The sequence below is a fragment of the Aotus nancymaae genome, unplaced genomic scaffold, assembly GCF_030222135.1.
Source record: "Aotus nancymaae isolate 86718 unplaced genomic scaffold, 86718_ANA_hifiasm-v0.15.2.pri h1tg000016l, whole genome shotgun sequence".
In the NCBI taxonomy this organism is placed as follows: Eukaryota; Metazoa; Chordata; class Mammalia; order Primates; family Aotidae; genus Aotus; species Aotus nancymaae.
Genome location: NW_026988428.1, coordinates 25,861,863 through 25,878,662, shown reverse-complemented (window position 1 = coordinate 25,878,662; position 16,800 = coordinate 25,861,863). Strand labels below are relative to the sequence as shown.

The following is a 16,800-nucleotide window of genomic DNA, read 5'->3' as shown; positions in this document are numbered from 1 at the left end:
GTAGTAGCTGAAATGAGTATGTTTAACTTCTTAGAAAAACCAAAAAAGTTATTTGAGCCTATAAATTAGTTTTTCTTCTCCAATATTGGCATTACTTAACTGTATGTGAATCAATAAGACTAGCATGTTACAGTTATGTAAGTTCTTTCTTTAATGTGCCATTGATGTTGAACATTTTTCCTTTCCAAGAAGAGGATTCTCAGCCAAGAGATGTTAACTTTTGCCAACAGCTCTCATATCTGAACTTGTTCACATTTCAGGGCAATACTCAAGCTTTGGTTATCTCAAAGCTTCTGTAGGTTAAAAGTTCTGGCACAGCTTAGCTCAGAATCTCACAAGGCTGTATTAAGAGGCTATCTAGGTCTCATTTGGGGATGGGTATACTCTCCCAAGCTTATTCAGATTGTTGTTAGAATTTTGTTCCTTGAAGTTCCTGTCTTCTTGCTAGCTGTCAGCTTGACATCATTCTCAGCTCCTAGAGGCCACTCAGGTCTTAAACACCTGGGCGTCTCACAATATGACAGCTTACTTCTTCAAAGCCAGCAGGAGGATCTTACTAAATTTGAATCTCTCTGACATTTTCTTCATCTGACCTCTAGACCCTTTTTAAAGGAATCGGCTAATTAGGACAGGCGTACCCTGAATAATCTCCTTTTTTATTAAGTTAAACTCAACTGATTAGGGGCCTTAGTTATATCAGCAAAACCCCTTCACCTTTGCTAGGTAATGTAACCTAAATACAGAAATGATATCCCCTCCTATTGTCAGCCCTCAACCATGCTGAAAGGGAAGAGATTATATAGGCTGTGTACACTGGACTGTGAAAAAATTATATAGCCTGTGTACACTAGGATTGGGAAACCTTGAGGCTATCTTAGAAATCTGCCTACCACAAGTCTTTGTAATTGTAAATCATGCTTTTCTTAGTCATATTGACAGGAAAAGAATGAATTTATGTTATTTGCAACTACATGGATGAAACTGGAGGACCTTCTGTTAAGTGAAATAAGGCACAGCAAGACAAATATCACTCATATGTGAAAGCTAAAAAAATTAATATCTTGAAGGTAGTAGAATGGTGGCTATCAGAGGCTAATGGGGAGAGAGGGATGAAGAAAGCTTGGTACAAAAATACAGTCAGAAGGAATAAGTTCTAGTGTTTGATAGCACAGTTGAATGACTATAGTTAACAAGAATTTATTGCATATTTAAAAATAGCTAGAAGAGAAGATTTAGAATGTTCCCAATACAAAGAAATAAAAAATACTTGAGTGGTGGATATCTCAGTTACCCTGATTTGATCATTACACTTTGTGTGCATGTATCAAAATATCACATGCATCCCATAAATAGTCACAACTACTGTGTATCAACAAAAAATAATAAAACACTAAAAAAAGTTTCTTAAAATTATCTTTATCATTTATTCTCTTCTATTAAGAATGTTATCTGCAAATCTGCATATCCTGCACATGTACCCCTGAACTTAAAAGCTGAAGAAAAATAAATAAATAGTCCTCACCATACCCACGCTCATCCCCCAAAGAAAGGATGTCAAATTTCTCAAATGAGGAGAATAAGCCTGTTTCAGGCTTCCATCTGCATAGCTCATATATAATTTGTGGTATTAAAATTTGTATTATTTGGCCTATCCTGACCTGAACATAGTTGAGAGCCATTATCCTCAGCAAACCAATGCAGGAACAGGAAACCAAAGACAGCCTGTTCTCACTTATAAATGGGAGCTGAATGATGAGAACACATGGACAAATGGCGGGGGGAACAACACACACTGGGGCATATTGGAGGCAGGTGTTGCACAGGGGAGAGCATCAGGAAGAATAGCGAATGGACACTGGGCTTAATACCAAGGTGATGGATGACTACCATGGCACACGTTGACCTATTTAACAAACCTGCACATCCTGCACATGTAAACCTCAACTGAAGTTGAAGGGAAGAAAAAAAACAAAAGTACATCCACCTTTGCCCTGTACTTTCATTCTTATAGCTGCTGAGAAAGAGCTTTAGTCTATTTCTAAATCAGCCAATACGTCTCTCACAAGCTACTGGTAAGCCAGTTCATCGAGGATCATCAACAGGGAAACCTTTTAAATTTAAAATTAATCAAAACATTCTATGCTAGCTGTTGGTAACTGGGAGCTTATAAAGAGCTAGCCTTTTACATCCTTTCTTAAAACTTCAGTGAATATGCCTCAACCAAGTTCAAGCTTCCTCTCTGAAAGGCTGCAACCCCAAGGCTGCAGTCCTACAAGATCACAACTTGTGCTGACTGCTTCTTTCTAAAACCCCAAAGCACCAATTCAGGACTTTGTAACTTTCTGATGGGAACCATCTTTAGTAAGGTAAAATTATTACAACCTGAGAGCCAGACAGAACTTTGAGAAAAGCAACCCTGCCAATTGTAAAATTTTTTCAGAGACACCAGTTCTAACAATAATCCATTTTATGATGAAAATCAAATAATTGCTTTGGCACTTAGCTCAAAAATAGAGTTTCTTTTTTGCACATTGCTTACATTACAGGTGTGGGTGTAGGGATTTGTATAAATAAACATTCAGAATGTGAAAAAAAAGAAAATCAAATATTCTATTATAGTTAATAATTACTATTATATATCTAGTATATACCCTCATGGTAATAATTACCATCCCTTTGAACATTGGCACAAAGACAATTTTTATATTTGCCTATGAAATTATTTACTAGTTCTACTTCATAATCACCATTTGCATCTTCTCCCTTTCACTATATCAATAGCAAAAAATTTAGGAGTCAAACTAGAAATAAGCATTTTCTTCGAAATTATATTAGTTAAATCCAAGTCAACTCTAGTTCTAAAATACTTTGATTCTCCATTTCTATGTCTGATATAGAAGAATCACATCAGAGAGGTTCTGCGAGCTAATCTAAAGATACAGTTGAAATTATCTTACAACAATTTACATGGAAAACAAAGAGAACTACACATGAATCATTTCTTCTTCCAGATTTGGGCTTTTAAACTACAATTTCCACTTCTCTACAGTTCCTCATTTTTCACAAACAAAAGAGAAAAACAAAAATGGGTAGAAAGAATATTATATTCTTCACTAAAGCACTTCCTATTTTTCATATTGTCACAAACCCAGCTTTTCTTACCCATGCCAATGATTGCCATTTTTATTAAGACTCTATATAATTATATATTCTTTTGGAAACATAAACATTCTAAATTAGGACTTAGAGGGTAAAAATTTAATTTTCAACAGAAAGTTTGTAATTATAAAGGAGTTTCATAAAATGCAAAAATAGATTTGAATCAGGATGCAAAAAATTCACATAAAGTTATTACTGCAACACTCTTCATGTTATTTGAATAGTGAATTACTTCCAAACATTTGGAATTCAAATATGCATAAACATCTCCTTGATTTGCTCTCATTACACTGTTCAATGTATAGTTTTCTTAACCAATGAAACTTCATTTGTACTTTCTTTTCACTGAACATCAAGGTAAAAATCAGTTTAAAAGAATTTTTATCCAATACGATCTATTTCAGGGCATGTCATTTATTCATTTTCTGATTTTTTTTCATATTTAATGTAATACTTTATCCTTATTAACAAAACAGTCATTTTAAAGACAGTAATTTCTTCAATATGAATTTTAATTTAATACTGTTCTTCACAGTTCTAACTTTTTTTTCGAACTAGCTCCTTAATTTATAATCATGGTATAAAAACAATAACAAACTTGAATATTCTGGATCATTAATTAAACTTTATCAGAATTATTAAATTTACTAAATATGTGGCTAAAATGTCATAAAATGAATGTTGATGTATAAAACTCATTTTCAAATGTTCTTAAATATAGTAATTGAATGGGCATCTTAATCACTCTTGGTGTTATCCATGACACATAGGTTCCCCTAGTGAATATAAAATAGCAGCAAGTGCCTATTTTGCCTTGCCTCTCTTCACCTATGAGAGAGATGAAAATGTTGCATATTATATAGTCTGAAAATGTTACATATTTAACCCATGAATTTTATTTGACATAGAGCACATATTGGCTCTGATCCTCGCCTCTTCAGATATCAAAGCAATCATTTAATCCAGCCTTTACTTGAAGTTCGAATATACTAAAAGTCCTTCCATTCCCCTATTATTGGTATTTACTAAAGTGTTTCTTCTGAGTTGTAGGAAGAAATGAAGTCCGTTTCTGGTACACCTCCCAAAATTATGTTATTTATACAAAATAGACTCAAAGGAAGTCTCTCATTTGAGTGGTCAACATATTTCATTATATGTTCTATTGAATTAACCATGGTTTTTATGCATGTGCTTATCTGTACAAACATCTATTTATCTGACATGGTTGAAAGGACAGCAGAAAACAAAAAGGCTAATTCCTCCAAGTTGGTGATAGAAGTAATAAAGAGGTACAGAGAACAGAGAAACTGTAGTGTCCAGAATCCAAGGAACCTGCTTCCTGCCTGCCCTATAGAACCTCCAGAGAAAAAGGAGGAGGGGACAGCTAGGCAAAAGAGAAGCGGAAGACAGCCTTTGTACCTGAAGGATTGATGCAGACCACAACAGTAAACCTTCCAAAAGCACCCCTAGGACAAAATCACACAGTCCCACTGGGCCAGGATTAGAAGGAGGCGAGTGAGGCATTAGCCTCCACCCCAAAATATAAGAGCAAGGCTGCATGCATTGATTGAGGATCTGCTTTATCTAAACAAAATTCTAGGATCTACCTTTCAAGCTTCTTATTCCAAATGGATTAAATAAATAGAAAGTAGTTAAATGTGTTAAGTTAAAGTTAGATAAATATCATTGGGGAATTGCAAATAAATTTCAATGGAGGCTCAACAAAGTGGAGATCATATCTGTGGGGTATTACATTAAGGATTGCATCATTGGCACTATTCTCCACATAGCTCCATTCCCCATCTTGCCCAGGACACGACAGAATTCTACATTTAGTTTAGCTGATGGGCCCAAGGGACTATTTCTGGTCAATGAATTCCAAGCAGCAGTCATGTTTGTCACTTTCAGGCTACAGCATTTAATTGCTAAAATGATACTCTGCAAAGCTCTCTTTTTTCCCCTCTGGCATAGTAAGGAGTTAAGTTTGAAATAGTAGTCTCTGAAGAGCTATAATTAATAGGTCTTCTCTGCTGTCCCACAAAACACACGTAGTATAGCAGGAAATAAAACTTTCTTATCTTAGGCCACTAACACTTTGGAGTTTCATTTCACTGCAGCATAACACAAACTATCCTGGCTGAAGTAACATCTCAGTCAAGTATTCAATGACAGTTTAAGAACAGCATTGCCAGATAATTATAGGATGTCCAGTTAAATCTGAATTTCAGGTAAACAGTGGGAAAAAATAGTATAACAGTAAATATTTGGAACATATTTGTCCTAAAAAATTATTCATTATCTATCTGAAATTCAAATTTAACTGAGTGTACTATATTTTTGTTTGCAGTGGTTTCTGAGATAGATTTTACATCGTTAGTAGAATTTGACAGATAAAAAAGACAAATGCTCAGGCAATAGGTCAAAGACGAAAAAGTACAGAAGAATGTTAAAAGATCAGGAAGTAACTCAACTGAAACACTGCGTACCTGGAATGAGGTACCTGTACATCTTGCTATTTCCTATGGTTCCATCCTTAGTATACTATTCTCATTACTCTACATGTTGCCCCAAGCACTGTCATCCACTCCAGCCCTTCTCACCTGAGCTGAAATGAGGACTAAGAGGCAGTTTGGGCTTAACTCACCTCCACAACCTCCTCCCTGGTGCGGGCTACTACTTTAAAACAGAAGCCAGATCATGCCACTCCTCTGCTCAAAACCTTTCCATGGCTCCCACCTAAATCAGAGTAATAGTTGAAGTCCTTGCAGTGGATTACAAGCCCTGTAAGTTCTAGTGCCCTACAAATTTTCTGATTTAATTCACTCCTGTTCCCCTCTGCTAACCCTGCACCAGCCAAGTGGCCTCACTGTTTCTCAAATGAACCAGACACTCCCCCAGCATGGTAATTTTGCGCTGGTTCTTCTCTCCACCTGAAAATACTCTGTCCCTAGTCTTCTATGATTGAACTACATTTTTGCCCTACTTCAGTTAATAATATATGCCTGCCACCTCAGCTTAAGAACATATAGAACAATTCATTTCAAATGATACTGTAAATTTATGTAACCTCTTGGGAGGTAAATATAGCATTCTTATTAAAGGCCATTAAAGTATCGGTGACCTTTGAAACAGTAATCCAGGTCCTGTGAATTTGTCCAACAAAAAAATTCAAAAGAAGAGCATATGTGTATTTTCAAATCTGTTCTTATCATCAACATTTCAATAATGTTCTCAACAATTTAATTTATAGTAGTAAAAAACAGAAATATATTAATGGACTGTTGTGTCTTGTTAAAAAGTATAAAGAGGAAGGCTATATTAACATGAAAAAGTGATGCTGCTAAATACACCCACCCACCCACCCACCCACACACACACACACACACACACACACAATACTTCAACTCCATATACTAGAAAACAGGAAGAAATAAAATCAATTGTTTTAGGGAGTATTAGTTTGCTAAGTCTGTAGTAACAAAATACTACAGAATTAGTGAAATAAAGTGAAACTTAATTGGAAGATTTACATTAATGAATTTAATAAAATCTGATTCATTCCCTGTACTTCTAAGCAAAAAGAACAATGAAGAAACACCAGGAAGAGGTAATGATATTTTATGAACAAACACAGCATTCAGGAAATATGACTATAATACTATATAACTTACTGTAGAATCCCAATAGTTTCATATCGCTTAAGTAAAATGTACATTTTTCTAGGAATGTCTGAATTGGAAGGAACATTTGGAATTGTGTCAGCTAAGATGCTGTCACCTACAACAAGCAAGAACTACTGACTCAAACTAACTTAAAATGTGAGTTTTTTTTTCAAATTTTATGAAAATCAGAGGATAAAGGAGCTGTTAGACTGATTAACTTATTGGCTCAGCCAGGTCAGCAGGTAGTCAGTTCATTCAATTGTTCTGCCCTAACACTCTGTGTTTATTTAATCCTTAGTCAAACAATAGTCTTAGTTATCACATGCAGATATAATGTTATACACAAGGAAAATTAAGTTCTCTTCTTGAGGCTCACTCTTCAGAAGAATGCTTTCTCCAGAAATTTTCATGGAGTCTTGTCCTACAGTTTTATTGTTTAAATTGAACAATTTACCTACAAGACAAATGGGTTTTCTTGAATCAGTCAAGTCCTCTACTGCATTTTGGTTGAGATGAACATAATTTAAGACATACATCTGTGTAAAAACAATGATGGATACTTCAAAAAAGTTGGAGATTCTCTTAAAAAGAAGAAAAATGGAAAATAATAACAATCTTTCTACTTTATTTATAACCACCCAAAAGATGATATCCAGAGACATTAAATACCATGTCCAAGAATTTGAGTGGCCAAGCCCACTATTGATGCCTATCTCTTTTTGAATATGGAATGTCCAGTGAGAATATTGGTTAATCCTCTCAACTTGCACATTATAATTTACCCCCAGGAAAATACCAAAGTCATGTCCCAGGCATGAAATACTAATGAAATAGTCAAGAGACTCTTTTACTTTCATCACAACCAGTGAGTCATTGTCTGACTCACAGTAAGACATATATATCTATGCTTAGTAATACAATTCCACCGTACCACAGAAATTAGCACTGATGCCTAGATTTACTAGCTCTTATTAGAAAATAGACTTCTTATAATATAAATAAGGTGATGGGTAAGAATTAAGGAAAACTAGAAAATTGATTCACAAGAATGGCAATATAATTTTTGAAGCTCTTGATATGATTGACATCAAATTCATTTATCAGAGTCACTGTTGATGCTGAAGGCAGTGTGAAAAGTTGGTTTCTTAAAATTGTGTTTTGTTGACTGTTAACTTTTTTTGTGAAGACTTCATTGTACTCTAGATTTGGAGTCAAACCCCTCAAATTTGGAAACTGGGTTTGTATCTTACCAAACTAGTGTAAACTACAACTACTCAGATCCTTGTAACCCTCTAATAGGAATTAAATCAAAACAATAACAAAAATACACCCCCAATCTTTAAAAATTTTCAGGAATGCAGTGAAGAAAAATGAGATAATACATAGGAAAGCATTCAAAACATAGCTTAGCACAAAAATACTTCTGCCTTTGATTCAGAAAAATCTATACTCCCCAGTGTGGAGCACGTAGTTCAGGGTTAAGATTGCCATTTCATAATGGTGCAAGCATTTAAGCCCTCTTTGTTCAGAGAGGTGGGGAAACATGCATAGAGAAGTTCTGGGACTCATGAGCTAATAAATCAGGTAATGACTACCCAGTAGATGACTATGCTATCTTTGAGCTTGAATGTTTCTTCTCTGTATAAAACAGGAAAAAAAAAAAGTAGAAGTAAATCTCACTTCAAGGTTCATAGGAAAACCAGAAATATACTAAAGGAAAAAAGAAAATGAAATAAAACTTAAATCTCGTCATTCTAAAAAGTTTCACCCACATGTTCCAACAATATTTGATACATATACAACTATGTTATTAAACAGTTTAAATCTAAGTTTGAATCAGAATACTACTAAAATTAGGCCTTCTACAGGAAATGATACAGTATTTTATTTGTCTATAAACATTCAGAGGACAAAAAGTTTCCTCCTCCTATTACTAAGTATACAGCATCTTTCCTTTCATGGCTGCTGAGGGCTCCCTACTGGACGGTGCGTACTGCCTGACCTTCCTCAAACAGCCTCTCATTTTCTCAGCCTTTTTATTCAAACTAGTTCATTAAAGCTCTTCCTTCTACAGAAAACTAATAAGAGTATAATGAATGCCCCAAATTTCTGATTTGGAAACCTCACAGTTATGAACTCAAACTCTCCTCAATGATTTTCCAGCTATGTGAACATGGGTATTTGAATTAATCTCAACAGATCTCAGTCTCTTTATTTATACAATGAAGATCACTGTGCCAATGTCACAGTTTTACCACAATAATTAACAGTAATAAGCCTGTGAAAGCATAGATATAAGTGCTTCACATCTCTTGAATCATTTAATCATTACTACCAGTCTACTAGGGAAATATTATTACTATTAATGTCTTCTATTTTTAGATGAGAGAACTGAAGAGAGGGAAAGGTGCATGTCCGGAGGCACATAGGTGATTAAGTAATGGAACTGGAATTTCAACCCAGGTAGTTTGGCTTTCAAAGCCCTGCCCTTTCCACTCCACGACAACCATCTCTTTGTGAATGCTTCAACAAGGTAACGTGTATAAAGTGCACAGCGCACCGCCTGTCGCTTAGAAAGCACTGACTACATGGTGCTCTCTAAGGTCTTCAGTCTCTTACTCAGAACCTTGAGGGCCAGATGTATTTCAGAATTCTGAATCTTTTAGATTTATAGAAAGGCAATATGGTATCTTTAACATGTGCACACGTTATGTAACACCTCCAGCAGGGTTTGAGGCTGCACCCCATAATCAAACACATTAATATTTCTGTAGCAATCAAAACATTCACACTAAGTGGGATAAATAAAGAAAACTATAAATAGCCTCACCTCACTTCAGGACAAGTTTTGCTGCAAATTAGTTACCAAAAAATCTGCTGTTCCTAGAGCTTTTTCAGTTTTGGAATTGAGGACAAGAGATTGCGGGCTGCTTTATTCCATGCATTGTACTGAGATGGTGCTGGGGACACGAGATGAATGAAGCACAGTGAGCCTAACAGCAGAACAGGGAAGACAGAATGAATACATGATTATCCAGCCCTTCAGTCCCCATACTGATGGAGTGGTTAGCAATATGATCACTAATTCATAGTAGTGTTTATGGCTGAGAAGAGCCAAAAGGTTATCCTTTTCAGGAAGCTTACTTATATGCTAACAGAGGCATTTGGAAATCACAGGGCATTAATTGAAAGCAGACACTCCACTACTAGAATTGCCTGGCATTATAGCAAAGTAACGCAATGCAAAAATTTTCTTGCCCCCTAAGCTCAAATAGTCTCCACAAAGAGACTACCCATGCAGAAAGCTCAAACCTGAAATTTGACAGATTTTTTTTTTGTGCTAAGCAAATAGGTGCTCCTACAACCAGAATCATTTCTAAAACAAATTGTAGTGTATTATAGAAGATCACTGCCATAATAAAAATACTAAACTGGCTTTCAATATACAAGCACGGTAATAACAAAACAAAAAACACTGTGCCTATGAACCAAAATTATCAGTCATATTCAGGAGTCAAATAACTAGTACCCAGAAAGACATGAGAGTGACAATATCCTGGAAATAAAAGCAAACTTTACATTCAAAATTTTTGTAAGATTTTATGCCTTTGAAATATTATCTACATATGTTAAACATTTTAACATAATCATTATGACTCTTTTCAAGTTCAGCTGACTGATACCTCTGTCTTCTTGCAATGAAAAGGACATAAAAATATGAAGCCAGTTTCCCCTTAGATGGTTCCACATACATCTTTAATATTAAAAATCTGTTTTATCCTAGAATATGAAAGTAAAATTGAATAATATTCATGTCTTAGAATATTGCTGTCAGGATAAGCCCAAATTTCTCAATGTGGCTCACCGGGTCCTTGACAATCTTCACCTGCCTTTGCAAACTTGTTACTCCTCTTTCTATTCTACCTCTCAGATTCTTGGAGTTCTAGCATTACTCAACTTTATATTCCCAAGGAGTATATACTTCCCACTACTCCACCTGATGCCCTTTTGCTCACAGATCACACACATTCCCAGCCCCACCCACTTCTCCATCCTAATCCCTACTCTTACTTCAAGAATCTCTATATACTTCATTTCCTGATCTCATTCAGTTGATTAGATTCACTTTCCATGTCTTCTGTATACTGTCTACTAAAACACTTATATTTGATAGTAATGCTTAGCTGAGCTTTTCTAGATGCAAGTTTTATAAAGACTTGTGTAGTCTTTATGTAGCATCATTAACTAACACAGAGTCTTTCATTTTGTAGAAACTCAAAGAACTAATTGATTTTGACAATTATATATGCTTGCATAGGCTCTGAATATTTTTTGCACTATTCAAAAGCATATGCATATTTTTGCCAAGTTAATCATCTAGTTCAGAGTCTCCGTAGATATGGGTTGGCTAGATAAGTAAACTTAAGCTAATGCACTGAATTAACCACTGGATTATGTTCTTCTCTGCCTTCTATGTGAAGTTGATTTATATATATATATATTTTTTACTTAAACCTTACTACATCTCCCTTTCCTTGCTGAAAAGGGAGAGCTTCCTGAAAGTCATTAACTCAATTGATAGAACTGGTATGTGGACTCAGAACTAATTTCCCCCAGATACTTTTTCTTTTTACTACCTTACATTGCTTGATAAAAAATGCTGCCACACAGTTACTTCTTTTCAGAATTAAGGAAAGGTAGGGTTCACCAAGCACAGTGATCCCTTTTAATTATCTCATAGCACCTGGGAAAGATTATATGCAAAATATTCATCCAGTTCTGTATGATACATTGACTGAAGAGCCACTTATGTACTTAAGGGCCTGCTTGTGAAATGATCTATGAATCCACAAAGATAGAACAAAGATTAAATAATTGTGGTGCTAACATGCCTACTCCTCACTATTCAGAACCAGGGATAAGCATGATTGTGACAGTTGATATCTTCATAAGAGATTTTAAGTACATAAGTATTCTTTGTGGACGCGTAAATGCAGGCTCTATCTGAAGGGAGCAGAAGCATAAAGCCAGAATAAAATGCAGAATGAAATTTAGAATGGTAATAGTAAATTTTATACCTGAAATGATTTAATATCTGTTGTATTTTCTCATAGAAGAAAGTATATGCAAGAGTTTAAAAAGAACTTAACTTGCAATCCTTAATAGAAATGGTAACAGATGCTATATTTAATCAGGTAATAAGAGTATGGAACTATGAACACCTTTCTGCTAGGACAGTGATAATGCATGCTACTACGGTTATGTGATTGATTAGTTTCAGTTATTATTCAATTTCTATGTATTTTGGAAAACAAAATATTATAATGCTGTGGTTTGAAAGTGCCCCCCAAAGTTCATGTGTTGAAAACTTGATTCCCCATGCAACAGTATTGGGAGGTGGAGCCTCATAGGAAGTGTTTGGGTCCTGGGAGCCTGACCTGCATGAATAGATTAATGCTATTATTGAAGGAGCAGTTTCCTTATTAAAGACTCAGTTTAGCCCACTCTCTTTCTTATCTTTTTCTTTCTCTTTTCCCTTATGTTATGGGAAGACACAATAAGAAGGCCCACATTAGATGCTGGCATCTTGATCTTGGACTTCCCAGCCTCCAGAACTGTGAGCCAATAAAATTTTGTTATTTATAAATTACCCTGTCTGTGATATTCTGCTATAGCAGCACAAAACTAAGGCATACAAAATTTCAAATCTATTAAATAAATGTACTATCATAATTTCTTGTATGTGTTACTTTAGTTATAAATTTTATTGTAGGCTGGGTGCAATGGCTCACGCCTATAATCCCAGCACTTTGGGAGGCCAAGGCAGGTGGATCACCTGAGGTCAGTACTTCGAGATCACCCTGGTCAACATGGTGAAACCCTGTCTCTGCTAAAAATACAAAAATTAGCCAAGCATGATGGCGGACGCCTGTAATCCCAGCTACTCGGGAGGCTGAGACAGGAGAATCACTGGAACCAGGGAGGTGGAGCCTGCAGTGAGCCAAGATTGCACCATTGCACTCCGGTCTGAGTAACAAGATTGAAACTCTGTCTCAAAATAAATAAATAAATACAAATTTCATTGTAATTAAATAAAGAAAATAGAGGTATAATTCCAGTGAAGTTATATAATACAAAAGAGTCTATAAATCATACATCTTGGGAAATTTTCTTCCAGCTTCTCTGAGAAGCCTTCTTGGACTTCTTGATCTATCTGGCGCATTTCAAAGAAATACACAGGGATCTCCCTCCCATGCATTCTGTGCCTCTGCATACCACTCCAGTTACAATAATCTACTCGTGGAGCATTCGCAAACTCAAGGCATTCCCAGTGTTGCCATCTACCAGGGACAAACTTCTGTTTATTGCTATGAAAATACTTTAGAATATGCATTTTTTCATGTTACTAATATTCTTTTTATATTTTTCAAAATAGAATATTCCATCATGTGGATTGTTATAATTTACATACATCCCATCTCCTTCTGTTGTAAATTAATGTTATTATTGCAAATTTTTCACTATTATGAAACAATTATTCAAGGGATACTTTTGTGCAAAACTAGTTCCTCATGTTTAATAAACTTTCTTTTAAATTATTTCCTGGAAGATTATATTAAGAAACAATTTTGCCAATTACAAAGACACAGCATTTCAGCAGTCTTTCCCTTGATTGAAAGAAAAACTGCCATTCTTTCCTGAAGACATTCTTATTTTCATGACACTTTATTTTTTAGTTGTTGATCCCTTAGTACATTAGGATGTCATGTAATAAAAACCCTCAAATGTTGTCTGGAATAATGGCCAAACTGAAAAACACACAGTGTTGAGCTTCACCCTTATTTTGCCAAATTGATATCTTACCATCTCAGTCCTTCAGTTTAACACAGAAAAGTAAATCCAAGTATAGTTTTCCTTTTATTAGCCATCTTAATACAGTTACTGTGATATATGACTCTAAAGTAATGGCTTTAAAAATACACATATCAAAATTCAGATAATTAAATAATCTCTTTCTTCGCAAAAATGCCCTAAGAACAGTAATTTACAAAAGATATTCCATGAAACTGGATGTTTTCAGAAACTGACAAATTTGAAAGAGAAGCACTTTCTCTTTTTGTTTTAAATGAGATTTCTAAGAGGCTTTAATATACAATGTGCACTGTAAATTTACAAGTGGAGGTAGCATGTGTGACTCATTGCCCAAATGGAATTCGTTTTTTATGTGCAATATCTCAAAGGATTGTGTACTAAAGAACACACTTCTGCTCTTGGAAACTATACCCTTAGTATGACATTGCCATTGTTTAAAACATGTTTCGAAGTTCTGTATTATAACTGACTTCAAAAGACAATTTACCAAACACTGGAAAATCAATCTCGTTGAATTAACTTTATGGGATATGCTCTTTTGTTCCAACCTTTTCCTTTGTCCCAGCATTCTCAGATAGCTTCCCTCAGCTGTTTGTTCCTCACTTACTGAATTATGGGGAGCTTACAGTAGGGCATGCTGGCACTGCTAGAGAGGAGAGTTATTTGCAGAGGAGATATAGTGAAGGCCAATGAGAGTTATTGTATGTCCCAGTTAAATGTGGTGGCCAGAAGCAACCTTATTCTGAATATATCATGGAGCAGACTGTTATTTAAGTTTAATTGCCCATTTACTATTTCCTATCTGAAAATATTACAAGTCGCACCATAAATATAATAGCCTGACGACTATAAATGAAAATTATGAGAACTCAAATTGCCAGAAGTTAAGAATGCATATACACATGTATTTAAAAATAAGCCTATAACAAAAAGATGGATTTCTATACAGCACCTAAGCAGTTACTGAGTTTTCCTCAGAGTATTGCCTTTGTGTGTAATTACTTAGTAATAATTAAAAGCCCTCTTTTTTTGGTCATAGTCATACCTTTTTTGATTAAAATATACTAGGAACAGACTATTAATATGCAAATAATAGAAGTTGTATAAGCAATAGTAAACATAGAAATAGAAGGTAATTTGAAGCATGTTAGTCCAATAACATTTTAATGAAAATGCTATGATATTTCACCCTTTCTCTAGCCCAAGGACCACAGAAATCACCTCTGGCAAGGACCAGCCATGTCTGCTTTGTTCTGTCAGTGTGTTACTGCATGGCCAGAGGAGTTACATATCTTTATTTGAACACTAACTGTTTCAAAAATTAGAATTAGATTTACAGAAGACTCTACAGCACCATAAATATGTTTGGTTGGAAAATTTTGTGTATAGGACTCATGCTAAAACAGTGAGAAAGACTGCAATATAAAACCACCAAAAACTTCTTTCTGAATTCACTTTAAAATACAATGTAGAGTTGCTGGATTTAGCAAATAAAAATATGAGATCCTTATTTAACATTGTGAATTTCAGATAAGGAACAATTTTTTAGCATAAATATGAACCAAAATTTAGTATAGATTCTTATATTAAAAATATTTACTATATATCTGAAATTAAAAGTTAACCTGATGTCATATTTTATCTGGCAATATATCCATAAAAAAAATAAGATGGCACATTATAATAGCCCAGGAAATTTAGGACAAAAATAACATGGCAAAATCCAGAAGGGTTTATATTAGTCAAAATAACTATTGAGGAGAACAGTAAGAGTTGATGGCCATAGTAACTTATGCTCAAGCTCTTGAAATGAAAATGGTTATCAGTGACAGGAATAGGAAAATTTTAAAACTTCCTTCAGCTTGAAAGTTACAGTTGCTGCAGGCATTATCTCTGACTAAGGAAACTACATTAGCCAAGAATCAGTCTACCCATAACGTTCCGAAGATGGGAAGCTACTCGTAAGAGGGATGAACCTTACTTTTGCAACAATATTATTTCTCGGTCATTACTGTTTTGATAGTTAAGGAGGTGAAGAAAGTTACCACCATGGTCACCTTCTCCACAGCCAGCAGTGTAACAGAGGACAGGGGTTACTCCTGTGCCTTGTTCCTTATCATCTGACAACCATTCCAAGGAGTCACAGAACTGAGGGAAAAAAGAAACTTACAGTTGCTTCCCTCGGAGATGCATCCATAAGTTGAAGCAGTAGAAGCCTTCGGAGTCTGGCTTACTGAAAAGTGTACTTTTCCACCTAAAAGGCAGTCAGTCAGCCAGTCTTTCAGGAAAACGCTTCTTTGAGTACCTACTGTGTTCCAGCCCATGCTAGGCATCAGTAATTCATTTAACCTGCGCTCGACATCAGTAATTCATTTAAACTGCGCTCGACATCAGTAATTCATTTCACCTGTGCTCGACATCAGTAATTCATTAAACCTGTGCTAGGCTTCAGCAATTCATTATTTTTTCTTCTCTGTACCACTTGATCTTTCATTCCCTACGCTGCATTCAGAGAGAAGTAGACAATGGTATCAGGAATGTTGTCTTACTTCATTCTACACAAAGTTCATACCTAATGCAATTACAGTCAAAGCAGCCATAGAGGGTTGTCAGCTGTGCTCTGCAACCTATTGACAAAAAATATAATGATCTTCAAAACTGTCTTCTATAACCTCCTGGATTTTCTACCTATGAGCCAATGAAAAAGAGGCTGCTGTGTCCCCACGCTTAGCCAATATAAAAATCACTTGATAAATACCACCAGTTATTAGACTAAAGATTTTGAACATTAGCCTACCATTAAGCTTCACATAATAATAGCTATGATTTATAGAACGCTTACTTTATGTCAGGCACTCTGCTACACACATTAAATATGTTATCTCATTTAATTCTCATAATACCCATTTATGAGGAGGTTTTATTACAAAACTGAAAGAGAAACTTAAATCATCCATGATCATACAACTAATATGTTGTAGGATCATATCCTTTGATTGCCCCATAACTACCTCTCCATGCTCTCCTTCAATGGCTCCCCAGTAGCCCCCTTCCTCTGGTCATGCCTATCTTCTGTCAGTTCTTTTAATTTTCTTTGCTCTCATCT

General features: G+C 35.2%; 1 protein-coding gene across 24 annotated transcripts in view; it reads right to left on the bottom strand.

Annotated features, from left to right (window-relative positions):
• The window catches only part of KCNC2 (potassium voltage-gated channel subfamily C member 2), a 176,534-nt gene that overhangs the window by 141,016 nt on the left and 18,718 nt on the right, over window positions 1-16,800 (bottom strand). The gene's annotated exons all lie outside the window — the stretch shown is intronic.